This window comes from Pleurodeles waltl, chromosome 1_1 (assembly GCF_031143425.1).
Source record: "Pleurodeles waltl isolate 20211129_DDA chromosome 1_1, aPleWal1.hap1.20221129, whole genome shotgun sequence".
Classification (NCBI taxonomy): domain Eukaryota; kingdom Metazoa; phylum Chordata; class Amphibia; order Caudata; family Salamandridae; genus Pleurodeles; species Pleurodeles waltl.
In genome coordinates this window covers 537,870,396-537,887,868 of record NC_090436.1, presented here as the reverse complement: position 1 = coordinate 537,887,868, position 17,473 = coordinate 537,870,396, and the positions used below count along the sequence as shown (strand labels likewise).

Genomic DNA, 17,473 nt, shown 5'->3' with positions numbered 1-17,473 from the left:
ATGACGTATTGTGGCACTGGGTCTTGGAAAGGCCGCCCTCGGTTTAAATTTGTACTGTTCCACCATAGAAGCGAGATGTATATTTGGCGGTCTATCAACACCAGATCTAGAAGTTGACCCTGTGCTTGTGACCATTGTGATGCTAGGCACTGTTGTAAGGGCCGCATGTGCAATCTTGCGTTTGGGACAATGGCTATGCATGAAGACATCATGCCTAGTAGTTTCATTACCATTCTGACTTGTATCTTTTGTGTTGGATACATGGCCTGTATTACCTTGTGAAATGTTTGAACCCGTTGTGGACTTGGAGTGGCAATCCCCTTTGCTGTGTTGATTGTCGCTCCTAAGTATTGCTGTGTTTGACACGGCAAAAGGTGTGACTTCGCGTAGTTGATGGAGAAACCTAGCCTGTGAAGGGTTTGTATGACATATTTTGTGTGCTGTGAACACTGTTTTAGCGTATTGGTTTTGATTAACCAGTCGTCTAAGTACGGGAACATATGTATTTGCTGCCTTCTGATATGTGCAGCTACTACTGCCAGGCATTTTGTAAAAACTCTTGGCGCAGTTGTTATTCCGAATGGCAACACTTTGAATTGGTAATGTATTCCTTGGAATACGAACCTTAGGTATTTCCTGTGTGAAGGATGTATTGGTATATGGAAATACGCATCTTTTAGATCTAATGTTGTCATGTAGTCTTGCTGTTTGAGCAGTGGGATTACGTCTTGGAACGTGACCATGTGAAAGTGGTCTGATTTTATGTAGGTATTTAGTGTTCTGAGATCTAGTATTGGTCTCAGAGTTTTGTCCTTTTTGGGTATTAGAAAGTACAGTGAGTAAACTCCTGTGTTTTCTTGTTGAATTGGTACTAATTCTATTGCGTCCTTTTGTAGCAATGCTTGAACTTCTAGTCCTATAAGATCTATATGTTGTTTTGACATATTGTGTGTTTTCGGTGGGACGTTTGGAGGGAATTGGCGAAATTCTATGCAATAACCATGCTGGATAATTGCTAAGACCCAGGTGTCTGTTGTTATTTCCTCCCAAAGTTTGTAAAATTGTCTTAGTCTTCCCCCCACAGGTGTTATGTGATGGGGGTGTGTGACTTGTGAGTCACTGTTTATTTTGAGGGGTTTTGGGGCCTGGGAATTTTCCTCGATTTTTTGGGAATTGGCCCCCTCTATATTGCCCCCGAAAACCTCCCCTCTCATATTGACCCTGGTAAGTAGGCCTTGTTTGTGAGGTTGTGGTTTCTGCGGGTTGACCTCGAAACCCTCCCCTAAAAGGTGTTTTTCGAAATGTGCCTCTGCTCTGCTGGGAGTAGAGTGCGCCCATGGCTTTGGCTGTATCGGTGTCCTTTTTGAGTTTCTCAATGGCAGTGTCTACCTCCGGCCCAAACAATTACTGTTCATTAAACGGCATATTGAGCACAGCTTGCTGGATTTCCGGTTTGAACCCAGAAGTGCGCAGCCATGCGTGCCTTCGTATTGTGACTGCAGTGTTTATTGTCCTTGCAGCTGTATCTGCTGCATCCATGGAAGACCGTATCTGATTATTTTAGATACTTTGTCCCTCTTCCACCACCTGTTGCGCTCTTTTTTGGAACTCCTTGGGTAAGTGTTCGATGAAATGTTGCATTTCATCCGAATGAGCACTGTCATATCTTGCCAAAAGTGCTTGTGAATTGGCAATACGCCACTGATTTGCTGCTTGTGCTGCAACTCTTTTTCCAGCAGCATCAAATTTGCGGCTCTCCTTTTCTGGAGGTGGTGCGTCGCCTGAGGTATGAGAGTTGGCTCTCTTACGAGCTGCCCCCACAACTACTGAGTCTGGTGTTAGTTGTGTTGTAATATATATTGGATCTGTGGGCGGTGGCTTATATTTTTTCTCCACCCTTGGAGTTATGGCTCTGCCTTTAACTGGATCTTGAAATATTTGTTTTGAATGTCTTAGCATTCCTGGGAGCATGGGAAGGCTTTGGTACTGGCTATGGGTGGAGGATAGGGTGTTAAAGAGAAAGTCATCCTCAATTGGTTCCGAATGTAAGGAGACATTGTGAAATTCGGCTGCCCTTGCGACCACCTGTGTATAGGATGTACTGTCCTCAGGTGGTGACGGTTTTGTAGGATAAGAGTCTGGGCTATTGTCAGACACTGGAGCATCGTAGAGGTCCCATGCATCGGGATCATCCTGACTCATTGCGGTATGAGCTGGTGAGTGAATTAGTGGTGGAGTTGTCGCTGGTGAAGCATGTGTTGATGGTGGTGGAGAAGGTGGTGGGGTTGTTTTCTTTGCCACCTTTGCCTGTGGTTGCTTGTCCCCTTGTTGAAAGGCAAGTTTCCTTTTAATCTTAATTGGGGGAAGAGTGGTTATCTTCCCTGTGTCCTCATGAATATGAAGCCTTCTTTGCGTGTAGTCAGGCTCTACAGCTTGAAGCTCCTCTCCAAATCTATGTAATTGGGTGGTTAACCCTTGTTCCTCTGTATAGGAACTAGTTTTCGGCTCCGAGGCTGGATGTTTCGGGACCGAAACCTTTTCGGAAGTCTTTTTTGGCTCCGAAGAAATTTTCTTTGGTTTCGGCGCGGTGTCTCGGTGCCGAATCTCTTCGGTGCCGCTGTCTCTGTGCCGAAGTTTCTTGGAGCCGCTGTCTCGGCTCCGAGGTTGCTGTGTGGCGGTATCACGACCGGAGTCGGATGACTTCGACACCAGCATGCCCTTTTTTGGTGCCTTGGGTCGGTCACCTAGTTTTTGGGTTAAGCCATGGCCTGTTGGCGGTGGCGTCCCCTGGGCTTTTGTGGACTTTTCGTGAGTCCTTATTTTCGATGTCTTACTCACCTGGCTCTTCGGTCTCTCAGCGTCTTCCTCGACCGAAACGCTCGACAGGCTTCACACGTATCCTCCTTGTGCTCGGGGGACAAGCACAAGTTACAGACCAGATGCTGATCCGTATACGGATATTTGTTATGGCATTTTGGACAGAAGCGGAACGGGGTCCGTTCCATCAGTCTTGAAGTCGCATGCGGCCGGGCCGACCAGGCCCCGACGGGGGATCGAAATTACCCCGAAGGGCCACCGGAGCTCTTCAAAATTCGGTGTCGATTTGTTCTAACTAACCCGATACCGAACGCAACAATACCAAAGTTTTTTTTCCGAGATTCTAACTAACTTTCCAACCCGAAACATGGAGCGAAAAGAAACACGTCCGAACCCGATGGCGGAAAAAAAACAATCTAAGATGGAGTCGACGCCCATGCGCGATGGAATCGAAATGGGAGGAGTCCCTCGGTCTCGTGACTCGAAAAGACTTCTTCGAAGAAAAACAACTTGTAACACTCCGAGCCCAACACCAGACGGCGGACTGTGCACAGCATGTGTATCTGCAGCTACACATGCCATCGAACATATATATATATATATATATATGGGTTTCTCTGTCTCCAAATATTCATCAGATTGTATCGTAGTATGTGCTTAGGACTAATTATGTTGTTGACTTGTGCATGTGAACAACAGGCTTAGATTCAACCTGCAGAAAGTTCATAGCCAGGCTTAAATCCCCTTGCCGAATAACATGCTTACTGTATACCAATACTTTCTTGAATCAAATTGGGACATGTATATTGGAGCCATATACGTTCATGAAAGTGATATGATTGAGGTCTATTTTTCCTTGTACAATAATAAGTGTTCCCTTATCCCACGCAGTGTTAAAGTGCTGAAATAGTACATTCCTTTGCACAAGTGTTGCAATTCCTCTCGTGTGGTTAACACTGGAGGTTAACTAATCATGTGTGCTCAAGCTTTTTGCAAAGTTCTCCTCTGCATGTGAGTGCCAAGGGTGTGTTCTCCAGCAGCACCACTTGCACTTTGTGTCTATCTAAATATGTAAGCACACACCAGGACTTTCTAGCATCATTAAGTCGTCTTACACTACAGGTGGCAATGTGAACGTCTACTGGCCTAGGTCCCAACACCATGTTGCTGTCTAATGGCTTCACATGCTTCCATCTGGCACATATGTCTCGAATGCACCATCCATGTGCAAACATTTCCACAGATTCCACCAGAGAGTGTGTCAAAGATCGAATAAATACCTCACCATTGAGAAACCAAGAACGTCACCCCTCCCAGCTTCAAAATGTCTTCTAGGGCATGGTACACATCACTTAGCCCGTTTTATTGCTGACCCCCTAATTAGCCATGTACAGGAGGGTGGCAGACATGGGTACATGCTCACTGGACCACGACCTGTAACCCAGAATGCTGCAGTTGCCTGTCTCGCTCCTATTATCGGACTCCCTACTTCAGGCGATGTATGGGATCTGGTGATCTGCCTTCCTGGATAATGGGCCCATTTCTTATGAAATGTTGACTTCTGACATTATGGCGATACATACTAGCATTATGTTGGCATCTATGGTATGCTAGGGCCCATCCCAAAATAATGCTGGCCTTTGCATAATAGTAGCAATCCTTTCAATCTAGGAAGACCCATGGCCTGGTGATATCCATTTGTGGTATTATGGTGATGATTGTTGGCATAGTGGTTATAATGCTCGGCATAATGTAGGACTCCACTGCATAATGGTAACCAACCCTAGAAGAATGTTGGGCCTGCAATAATGGTGAAAAGTCTGGGCATATTGTGAGAACACTGGGTCTAAGGCTGTCCCCTCACCTGACGTAAAGCTGAGTCTGACACCAAAGGTATGTCAGTCCAACATCTTGCATAATGATGGCTCTGGCTGTATGGTGATAATACCTGGCATAATCATAATGGAAATAATTATTGGCATACTCTGGACATCCACAATATGATGCCCACCCCTAGCACCATCCTGGTCCTGTCATTTTGGTAGGAATTCTTTGTATTTTTATGGGCATCTATCTGCTTGCGATGCCAGTTACACAGAGGTAGAGCTGTGTATGGTGGACTGAAATAATGTTTTGCAGATTTAGGCACGTAGGTCCCTTGCATTTTACTATTTTTCATGAAAATCCAAATCCCAGGGATATGCCAAGAGTTGTAACTAGTCCCACCCATCTATCGGTTTGTGTACTCATTAATACACCATTCACCAATGTAGGCCTTTGATCGTTCATTAATCCATGCATTCACATAATCATCTATTCATGCCTTCACGTGCTCACTCCCATACTCAACAATTCTTTCAACAACTGACATTCATTCATCCATTAAAAAACTCAACAATCCACACTTCACTTGTAAAAAAAAAAAAAAAGCTATACCTGTTTAGTTTCTCAATGTGTAGTTGTTAGAAATGGGATCTTTGGTTGGCAGTCAGGTTACCCCCTGTCCAAGCAAGGAACCCCAAGGACCACTTCTTGGATGAGCTCTTAATGGGACAGTCAAAGCTTTTACAGAACTCCTTTAACTGAGCCTTGGGTTAGCTATCCAATTTCTCTAGGTCAAAAGCAGCTCCATCTGATGCCTCTCCAGATTGGGACATGATTAAAAGTCAACAAAAGTGCAAAATTCTAAAAAGCAGAAAGCAAGTCCCAAAATGAAGTTCAGAAGTCAAAGATTACAACAAAAATGGATGTAGGGACAATTCCAAGCAAAAGAGAAAAATCATAGATCACCAAACAAGTAGTATGTGGTCACGTAGTGGTCTGCACTCAAAACAGTAGTGTACACTTAATTACTGTATGTCAAGTACAAATACAAGTCCAAATCCCAACCGCCCATCACCAATGTTAGAAATGGGGTCTTTGGTTGGCAGTCAGGTTAACCCCGGTCCAAGCAAGGACCCTCACTCTAGTCAGGGTAAAAGAGAATCACCCTCAGCTAACCCCTGCTGACCCCGTTGGTAGCTTGGCACGAGCAGTAGGCTTAACTTCAGAGTGCTAGGTGTAAAGTATTTGTACCAACACACACAGTAACTTAATGAAAACACTACAAAATGACAACACAGGTTTAGAAAAATAGAGAATATTTATCTAAACAAAACAAGACCAAAAAGACAAAGATCCACAATACAAAAGACACGTTATCGATTAAAAAGCAAAAACAGTCTTTATGTAGTTTAAAACACACACTAACACTGATAGCGTGAAAATGTACCTTTGGTGCGTCAAATATAACCCTGCATGGGCGAGTGTGCGTCGAAAAGGACTTGCAATGCGTCGATTTCACTCATGAGCGAGACCTTGTGTCGGTTTCTCCTTTTGTTGGGTCGGGCGTGTCGTTTCTTCTCTCCGCGGGAGAGCGATGCTTTGTTCCGGTCAGCACTCTCGGGTCCGGGGAGGCCTTGCGTTGTTTTTACACGCCCAGCAGTGTTTGCGTTGGAAATCCAGCCACGCGATGATCCGAAAACCACGCAGCACGGATTGCGATCTCACCAGCCTCCTTCAGTAATGCTGTGCATCATTTCTCCAGCTCCGTGCGTCGATTCTTCGGTCACGTTGCAGGCGAGCGCCGATTTTCAGCCATGAAGCCAGCGGCGTGTCAATTTTTCAGCCGCAGATCGGAGTCGTGTCCATCTTTCCCCCGCACGGCGCTCTGTGCATGGATTTCGTCCTCTTAGGCTGCCAGCTTCTCCTTTCAGGGTCCCAGAAACTGGATTGGCACCACAGGGCAGAGTAGGAGTCTCTCCAGAGACTGCAGGTGGTGGCAGAGAGAAGTCTTTGCTGTCCCTGAGACTTCAAACAACAGGACGCAAGCTCTAAATCAAGCCCTTGGAGATCTTCACAAGATGAAAGGCACACAAAGTCCAGTCTTTGCCCTGTTACTCTGGCAGAAGCAGCAACTGCAGGATAGCTCCACAAAGCACAGTCACAGGCAGGGCAGCTCTCCTTCCTCAGCTCTTCTCCGGGCAGAGGTTCCTCTTGGTTTCCAGAAGTGTTCTAAAGTCTGTGGTTTTGGGTGTCCTTCTTATACCCAATTTCTCCTTTGAAGTAGGCCTACTTCAAAGCAAAGTATCTCTTAAATGTGAAATCCTGTCTTGTCCAGGCCAGGCCCCTGACACTCACCAGGGGTTGGAGAATGCATTGTGTGAAGACAGGCACAGCCCTTTCAGGTGTGAGTGGCCACTCCTCCCCACCCTCCTAGCACAGATGGCTCATCAGGATATGCAGGCTACACCCCAACTCCCTTTGTGTCACTGTCTAGCGTGAGGTGCAACTAGCCCAACTCTCAAACTGACCCAGACAGGGAATCCACAAACAGGCAGCGTCACAGAAATGGTAGAAGCAAGAAAATGCCCACTTTTTAAAAGTCTAATCTTAAAATCAACTTTACTAAAAGGTGTATTTTTAAATTGTGAGTTCAGAACCCCAAACTCCAACTGGCCATCCGCTCCCAAAGGGAATCTACACTTTAATCAGATTTAAAGGTAGCCCCCATGTTAACCTATGAGAGGGGCAGGCCTTACAACAGTGAAAATCGAATTTAGCAATATTTCACTGTCAGGACATATAAAACACATTACTATATGCCCAACCTTAAACATACACTGCACCCTGCCCTTGGGGTTACTTAGGGCCTAACCTAGGGGTGGCTTACATGTAAGAAAAGGGAAGGTTTAGGCCAGGCAAGTGGGTATACTGTAAGTCGAATTTACAGTCAAAAATGCACACACAGTCACAGCAGTGGCAGGTCTGAGACATGATTACAGAGCTATTAATGTGGGTGGCACAACCAGTGCTGCAGGGCCACTAGTAGCATTTGATTTACAGGCCCGACATCTCTAGTGCACTTTACTAGGGACCTACTAATAAATCAAATATGCCAATCATGGATAAACCAATTACATACACATTTTGTAAAGGAGCACTTGCACTTTAGCACTGGTTAGCAGTGGTAAAGTGCCCAGAGTAACAAAAACAGCAAAATCAGAGTCCAGCACACATCAACAACCTGGGAAACAGAGGCAAAAAGTTAAGGGAGACCACGCCACGGATGAAAACTCTAACAGTAGTTCTGATATTTCTTACTAGTAATGAATATGCCATGAAATAAAATGTGAAATACAACAGTTTTCCTGTATAGTTGTCTAACTGTGTTTGTGAAGCTGAATTTTTTCAAGGTGATTTGTGCTATGGTGTATACGCTCATACGTAAGCAACATGTGATTTTTGACTGCACAAAATTTTTCAGGAATGATTACTTTGCTTGTGAATCTAGTTACTCCTTGGCAGTAAAGGAAGGCAGACTAAGCATCATTTAAAAAAGAAAAAAAGAAAAAAACTTTAGGCCTTGAAACTAGATTAAAAGATGTATTTTTATGGCCTACTGAAATACGCAATTGAATATTCACAAATATTTGTGCTGTAGAAAACCCATTTTTGGTTGGCTAAATAACGAAACGCCTACTGCAGCGTAAAGGTTGTCAGTCTGTACTAGGCACATATTTTCTTGAGAGGAAATGACAATAAAAAGAATAAATGTAAAGCAGACACAGAATTTCTTTTTCTAAAACCTTTTTTTATTACTTAGTGTGCAAAGCAGCTTTTCATCTGCTACTGATACAGTCTTGGGTAAACCGTCAAGATATTTTTCAACTTCCGGTTCTAGAGTCAGCCTAACCCTGGGAGCCAGTTGCTGTAAACGAGGCAATCAGTTATATAATGTTTACACAAGACCAATGAACGGCAAGTTACTCTTAGAAAGTGAGGTTGCACATGCAGAGCCGAGTAGATGCCCTGCAGAAAGGCACTTTCAGCATCCCTCATCCTTACATTTACTACATGTCGTTTACCATTGCTTCCCAGAATTCCTATGTACACACGCGCGCACACACACTCTCACACGCACCCCTATTCTAGATAAAGTGTACACAATGCATAGGTTTCGTCTAACTGCATCAGCCATTGTGCAAAGAACTTTAAAACAATCGGCTGTAACTTTGTCATGGAAACGCCTTTTTGGGAATTCTGTATGTGATGCAAGGTAAAGGTTTTGCAGTCTAAGCACATTTATTTTGTTCGTTAAACTAGAGTTTACAAATAATGTGTATATGGAGGTATTGAATAAAAGCGGCATCATGATTTCTAAACTGTGAATAAGACCGCTGAGAGTCAAAGAAAATTGTCCAGTCAGCGTATTGCTGGAGTGTGGACTGACTGCACACATGTTGATACAGCACATATTTGGTGGGCTTTAAAACAGCAAAAAAGATACACAAGGATAAAACATGTCTTCAAACCATGATCTGAAGTCTACCTTCGAAGATGTGCCCCTGTGTTTTATGCAAAATACATTTGAAAGAAGAGACACCTGTAGGTTTCCGCAGTAGGGCAATATATTATCACCTGAATGTACATAATGTATAAGACACCTCCGACATGACTCGTCTGAAGTACCACACCTTGACAAGATTCAGGAATACATAAAAGCAGCTCCATTGTATTACTATTCAGTGCTGGGACTCTACTTGTGGCTTCCAGTCTACAGCTGCTTCACGGTATCCAGCCGTATCTGCTAAGTCCACGCCTAGCATACTCAACATGGCAGGACCTGGAGGGTGTATGCATCCTTTCTTTGCTTGAGGATCCCTTGGGCGGTTGTGGTGATCAGTAGTTTTAATGAAAAAATATATATATCTTCTATGATGGATAGAAGGCCTCTTTGAGTCTCCAACATTCACTCTTGGAATTACGAAGTACAGCATACAAAGGCGTAATAGGGACAATAACAAATTCCATTCAAAACTGTCCAATTTATTCTTTTCAATGTTGAACACCCAGAGGAGTCACTGTCATCACTACCCAGATCTTTAACCAGTGGAGAATATGTGCCAATGTTTGTATTTTTGTCTCAAGAAGTCACTGTGATATTTATTATTTTAAAAATATAAAGCATATTTCTTCCATGAAGCCTGACGGAAAAGATAAAAAAGGAGGAACATAATATTTAATACAAAAGGAGATGAAAAGTTTAAGAACAATGTTCTTGGAACATTATTAGAACATTTACATGCTGACCCCAAAATAACCATCTGCTGCAACTGCTTTTGTTCTTCACAAGTAACTTCCCATATTCTACCTGGACATCGTCCGATGACCTGAAAAATATAAAATGAAGACCAATAAAAACATTTAGGAAGAAACTCAGCTACTTGGAGCCATTTGTATAACTTAGGAGCTAGTACAAAAATTCTTAAGCTTTTCATGGTAGGACACATGTAAGAAAGACTATTCCATCACAACCAAATTTGTCTAACACATCATTGCATCTTCTATTACCAACATTACCCACCAGCAAACTTGTAGTATTCCTCCATATTAAGCACCTTTCTGCTATATTAAATCTGCAACTATGTAATAATTCTAATACTAATATTAATATTTTATGTGTAGCTCCATAACGGCCTGTTGGAAAAGTGAGACAATGTAAAATGTCTATTACTATATTAATAGGAACGAACACAATGAAACTGCCTTTCGCCTCGATTATAAAGTACAGTTTTTACTATAGACCAAATATACAACTTTTATCCGCCTTGGAAAGATGAAGGGCCCAGCAGATGCCCATTAAACATAGAAACATTATAATCTGGAGACACACAGGCAGTTGCCACTGGTCCCACTAAAGTGATCTCCATCTACTGCCCATTGTTTACTTTTTCCATACATCTATACTAAAAACTAACCCCTTCGATTTCCTGTAAGGATTCAGATAATCTTTTGCTAGTTTACTTGGAGCTCGCTACACACTGCTCACGGCCATTTTGTTGTTCCTTTTCTCCAGGCAGCAGGACAGAAAATGTAGAGCAAAGAAATGAAAACGTGACAACGAACCTTAAGGAGTGGAAGAGAGTGGGGAAAATCTGGCTATAACATTAGACATTCAATTCATGTGGTCATGCCAGCATGCAATCCTATGTACTCCAAAGGAAGAAACACCTGTTCTCTGCTACTATCTAACCACAATGCAGGGAATACAATGTAGAGCCAGCAGAGAGAGACAGTGATGGGTATATAATGAAATTCATTATCTCTTAAGGGCTCGGTGTTTGAGTGAGGCAATGGGATTTTACCACAAAAAGGTTCAAGGTTTCATAGCAGAAGGATTTTTTTCGTTCATAGGGTGTTTAGTTAGGAGGTTGCCTCTGGCATTTCTTTCACATTCTGAGTGAAAGAGTAGCAGGGTGATGTGGTTGAACAACTTTGCTACCTGCACCAGATGTGGAGCTGTGGACAGAAACGATTTTAGATTGGCCAGTTGTTGGACTTTTTTGCTTATGCAGGGTCATCCTCAATATTTTTGCCTTCTGCCTCCTCTTTTTTCTGACCTTTTGCTGTTGGCTTTTGAACTCTGAGCACTTTACCACTGCTAACCAGTGCTAAAGTGCATATGCTCTCTGTGTACATTGTATGTAATTGGTTTATCCATGATTGGCATATTTGTTTTACTGTTAAGTCCCTAGTAAAGTGCACTAGAGGTGCCTAGGGCCTGTAAATCAAATGTTACTAGTGGGCCTGCAGCACTGGTTCTGCCACCCACATAAGTAATCCTGTAATCATGTCTCAGACTTGCCACTGCAGTGTCTGTGTGTGTATTTCTACACTGTAAATTCTTCTTGGCAAGTTTACCCACTTGCCAGGCCTAAACCTTCCCTTTTCTTACATGTAAGGCACCCCTAAGGTAGGCCCTAGGTAGCCCCAAGGGCAGGGTGCAGTGTATGAATAAGGTAGGACATATAGTAATGTGGTTTATATGTCCTGACCGTGAAATACTGCCAACTTCGTTTTTCACTGTTGCAAGGCCTGTCTCTCTCATAGGATAACATGGGGGCTACCTTTAAATATGATTAAAGTGTAGATTCCCCTAGAGAGTAGATGGACATGTGGAGTTTGGGGTCCCTAAACTCACAATTTAAAAATACATCTTTTAGTAAAGTTTATTTTGAGATTGTGCGTTTGAAAATGCCACTTTTAGAAAGTGAGCATTTTCTTGCTTAAACCATTCTGTGACTCTGCTGTGTTTGTGGATTCCCTGTCTGGGTCAGTTTAACAGTTGGGTTGTTTTTTACCTCACACCAGACAGTGACACAAAGGGAGCTGGGGTGTAACCTGCATTTCCTGATTAGCCATCTCTGCTAGGAGGGAGGGGTGGAGTGGTCACTCTAATCTGAAAGGACTGTGCCTGCCTCAGACAATGCTGGCTCCAACCCCCTGGTGTGTGTCTGAGGCCTTGCCTGGGCAAGGCAGGATTTCACAAGTAGGTGTGAGTCCCCTTTGAAGAAAGGTGACTTCATAGACTAAAATGGGTATAAGAAGGGCACCCAAATCTACAGACTTTAAAAACACTTCTGGAACCAAGAGGAACCTCTGCCTGGAGAAGAGCTGATAGCTGAGGAAGAAGTGAAGCCCTGCCTGTGACAGTGCTTTGTGGAGCTTTCCTGCAGTGCTGCTTCTGCCAGAGTAAGAGGGCAAAGACTGGACTTTGTGTGCCTTCCATCTTGTGAAGAAATCTCCAAGGGCTTGATTTAGAGCTTGCCTCCTGTTGTTTGAAGTCTCTGGGACAGCAAAGACTTCTCTCTGCCAGCACCTGGAGTCACTGGAGAGACTCCTGCTCTGACAAGTGGTGCCCTATCCAGTCCCTGGGCCCTTGACAGGAAAGCTGGTGGAAACCCAAGGAAATCGACTTCGGACAACTCCGGACCGATGCCGCTGCTGAATCCGGTAACGCCGCCTGCACCTGACGCTGTGACCTTTGCTGGAACGCGACGCTCTTCGCAGGCCCGATGCCACTGCAGCCCCGCTGAAGTCTGCGACTCCGTGGAAGTTGCCGCACCACGTCATGACCGACGCCACTCGAAGTGCGTGGATTCAACATTTCGCACAGACGCTGCGATCCCCGACTTCGCGCATCGGCTTGTTTCCACTCTTCACCAAAGGTACTGTACTTGGGGGTCTACGCGACTCCGTGTCCGGCACCGCTGGTGTCGGCTTGTTGGGAACGACTCCGTCACGACGCCGTGTTAACATCTCATCGAAGCATTTTTGTTTCTAAGCGATACTTTTGAGTTTAATCTTTAAAAATTCATAACTTGACTTGTGTATGTCGGATTTTATGTCATTTTGGTCTTGTTTTGTTTAGATAAATATTTCCTATTTTTCTAAACTGGTGTTGTGTCATTTTGTAGTGTTTTCATTAAGTTACTGTGTGTGTTGGTACAAATACTTAACACCTAGCGCTCTGAAGTTAAGCCTACTGCTCTGCCAAGCTACCAAGGGGGTAAGCAGGGGTTAGCTGAGGGTGATTCTGACTAGAGTGAGGGTCCTTGCTTGAACAGGGTGTAACCTGACTGTCAACCAAAGGCCCCATTTCTAACACCAGTGTTATGTCTGATATACCAAAAAGGTCTGAGTTTTCTTCATCCAGTTTCCTTCACCCAGATGGGACAACACTACAGATGCTTCTGCTGTGTGAAAGTCTGTGGAAGATAAAGGTTTTAATTCCCCATATGAGATGTGACAGTTAGGATTCACAAGCAGCACATATTATATAGCAGTTTCTGATGTTTGAGGAAGGTAAGAGTGATGTGTAGGTGGTTACAAAAAGATGTATAAGAACCTTTGGTCCCACTTGTGTGAACATACACACAACAGTGCCTTGAAAAGGGGTGTATTCATTACCTGCACTGCCATACATATATAGTAAAGGAGACATTCACTGAGACCTTTACTACAAAAGGTAAAGTTCCTTTCTTCTTCATTGTAAAATGCACCTTAGGATTCCGATTTACGGTCGTCCCTGCTAGTGTCTAACATATCTGGATGATATGTGCTATACATGTCACTATAATTCCTTTCGATACTGGAGGGCTCTCTTACAGATGTGCCACAAAGAACTACTAGCGTTTTAGTCTCCAGTATGTAGTACATAATGGCGTTCCTTACATGTACAATGTGTAGGGTAATTTCTGTCCATGTCTTTGGTTAATGGAAAAAGATTGGTGATAAAACAGACTGAATGAAATGAATATGAGAAAAAAATCTTTGGAATACATTGAGGGTTAGTCCTCGTGACCACCCAGTCCTTGTGTATCTGGAGGTAGGATTCCTGGAGCGTTAAGCTGACTATGTAGAGATGTGACTGCAATCATAAAGACTGTCTTTAGTGTGAGGTAGTAGTCCTCTGCTTCATGCACTAACTTGAACAGTTGACACATGGGTTCTGCACAGGTTCATATTCCACATGCATTTTGGCGCAGACCTTTGGGGATAAATTCTTTTTGTCCCATCCAGAAATCTTTTACTGTCGAAATTTATTTTTTCTCCAAACTTTCTCTTGTACAGGCAGTTATGGCTCACGTATGCCCATATACATGCATAACAGAGTCTTGAGTCCACCAAGTGCATCAAGTACTTGATGACTGTGGTATCTCCTGTTAGATTACTTGGTAAGATTTCCTTTGTGCAAATCTTCTCCATTATGCTGCAGAACACCTATGAATGGTAGGTTTCATAGGAAGGCTGAGTCCAGCTGCTTCAAGGTGAAACACGCTTCTCCCTGTAGCATTAGTGGCGTTGGAAAGACAATATTCTTTATTACCCTGTGACCGGCTGTAACCATCAGGAGACGTAGAAAACCATCACGAGTTATGAATACTACCCCTGTCCAGCCAACTGCAAGGCTACTAAGATTAATGTAAGGTTTGTCTGTTTTCATTGTGGGGGTAGGTCATTGAAATTAGTGAAAAGGCATACAAAAATGTCCTTGACCAACCTATTGACAGTGCTTTACCGCAAGACTGGTCATGGAAACATGGACGCAAAGCCTTGGCATTTTAAGTGCGTGCTTTGCAAAAAGGTCTATTTGTGGCTTTTCCCCCAAACTGCTCTAGCATTTGTCACTAACGTGCTCACATATCCTTCTCATTCTAAATACTCATTTTGTAGGTCATGCCTACCAGAATGTGTAGTTGTTTATTTGAAAAAGGCCTATTGGGGTTTACATGAACATACATGGGCTTGGAGCCAGCACATTGCTTGCCATGGGTTGGCTTTTTTTGTATCCAAGTTTGTCAATCTTGTCTTTGACCCTTCCATAGAGCATAAAGTCTGTCTCTAATGGCTGGCTGACGTCTGTGCTTTCACTGCTTGATTTTCAAGCACCACTTTTTTTCTTATTTGTTAATCACTCCACAAGAGTGCATGTGTTTTCCAGATGTCTCCCTTGGGGAATTTCCCTCCATCTGCAGCCAGTGCTGCTCTCTGTCGACTGTGTGCTTCTACCTGCCCCACCTCCATGTTGCACTTGCTTTCGTATCCTCCACCCACCACTGTTTTATTGCCCCTGTCCTTCCCCTTCACCAGCTCTCTACTTATTATTTCTTATCCCCACCCTCTGAATTGCACCTGTCTTTCTTCCCTCCATTATGCTTCCCCCACATCACACTCTTTCTGCACTCACTGCTTGTCCTCCCCACCCCCCACTTTGCTTCCCCCACCCTCCATGTTGCTCTCTCACATTACATTGCCTCCCACCCACACTTCTAATGAATGCTTTTGTGCATTTTTTTTCTTATTTGCCCATAGCATGTGTGGTGCACGCATGCCCAGAAAATGACACCACTGGCCGCATCATAGGCTATTTCCTTTTCTCATTTAACAGCATTGGGGGAATGCATAACATTGCAAAAAGAAAAAGAAAAAAAAAAAACACTGATAAAGCTAATAGGTCCAAAAGGCAATACCTAGTGGCTTTGCTAATGCTTGTTACAACATCTTCTTGAATATATGTCACTTTTGATTTAGGGCTTCCATTCTCCATGGTTGCTTGGCTGGTCTCACTTTTCCCTCTTTTTCCTTTGGTGAGGGAGTTCCCCTATGCTATGTCTTTGGTCCTTTTCATTATTATATCTCTACAAACTCTTTGCCCGCTCTTATCGTTTTCTTGTATCATTTCTACAGATACCTCTTGTATCTTTCTTTATTTTGTTGTCTTCTTCTTCTCCAAACAGCTTCACGACTTTATTTGTTCATGTCTGATGGCCAAACAAACTTGGCTGAACTCACTTTCTCTATATCTTTATCGTAACAAAACTAGGATAATGTTCTTTTTGCTTATCCACTACATGCCTAGCAGAAGTATTCTGTTTTCTCTCTCCTCTCTGTAGCTTCCTGCTTCAATCTGCACCTTACCATTTTCTCTCTGTGTTACACGCACCTGCTCCTTACTTTTCAAATCTATTAAAACCCTTTTGATGCCTTTAACTATTGTACTTTGTTACTGGTTGGTGTTAATCTTCGTCAATCTATCTTAAATTCTACTTCTATCTTGTTCAGATTTCCACCTAGTGCTTGTAGCTTCTGTATTTAACCTCTTTGAGATGACTTATCTTACTACTTAAAGTACAGGAAGTCTCTTCTGCTTTATTTTGTATGTATTCATGATGTTGTCCCTCCCTACTTTTCATCACTAATCAATAAATGTCTTCCTCTCTGCAATGATCATTCTGCATTTCAAATTCTTCTTGTTGCCCTGCCATTCCCTCTAGGCTCAGTTTCACTCTATTGCATTCCTTTTCTCCTTAAATTCTGGACCACTCCTTCATTCTTGCATCTTCATGATACATTTAATTTTTTGTAATGATTTGACTATTTTATTTTGTAACTCTTGTTTTGTTGTCAATCTTGAAGTTGTGCATTGTTCCTACTCGTGAAATAGTTTTCAAATTCATTAAATGAGGTGGCAGATTCATAATTCACATCTGAGTGGGAGGAGAATGAGGCAAGGGAAAGGAGTCCAATTCTCAACTCAGCAGAACTGAGCAGCTGACCAGTCACTAGTAACTCACATGGCTGGGACACTGATCCCTGAATACTAGAGTTTCTTTGATGGACAGTTCTGATTTTTATTACTGGCACTTAGGATGGTTTTGTTTTTTCCAACACATCCCAAGCAAGAATATTGTACTGCAAAAAACTGCACCTTTCACTGAAAAAGGGTGGGACAGTTTAATTGCAATACAGTTCATGAGGTTCCAAGTGACCAGTAGATTAACACATACCACCATGCCCCAAATCATTTCCATAAATAGGAGTTACCAATTGTATTGGTAAGATATGGCACTAGGATAACTCCCCTGTAATTGGCCAAAGCTGACTTACTCTTTAATCTCAACAAACATTCCTCTCTGCTTGATATATGCAGCCCGATTCTTACTGAGCATGTGTGGCCATAAATACACTTGCTCTGCATGGACTGTAAAGCAGTTCCTCCCCAAAGTGGTGGCTAGTGAACAGATTATACAGATGTTTCAAGCAGTGTTTTTAGGATAGCCTGGCCTACGGAAGCCTGTTGATGTGCTAGAATATACACACAGTAAATAGTGCTTGGTTACGGCATGTGGTGTTTACCAAGAGTCACCTTTGAAGAGTCTACTAAAGCAGTGTTCTTAACCTTCTGACTTCTGGGCACCCCATTTAATCCTTACTGAAATCAGAGGACACCCATTGAATAACTAATGAACTCTGGGGATCCCCTAATGAGTCT

At 43.2% G+C, this 17,473-nt stretch overlaps 1 protein-coding gene across 13 annotated transcripts in view; it reads right to left on the bottom strand.

Annotated features, from left to right (window-relative positions):
• Positions 1–8,428: 8,428 nt before the first annotated feature.
• The window catches only part of CAST (calpastatin), a 513,209-nt gene continuing 504,164 nt past the window's right edge, over positions 8,429–17,473 (bottom strand). For all 13 annotated transcript variants that reach the window (XM_069225757.1, XM_069225792.1, XM_069225782.1 and 10 more), the window contains one exon: positions 8,429–10,028. The gene's annotated coding sequence lies outside the window, so the exon portion shown is untranslated. The remainder of the gene's footprint in view (positions 10,029–17,473) is intronic.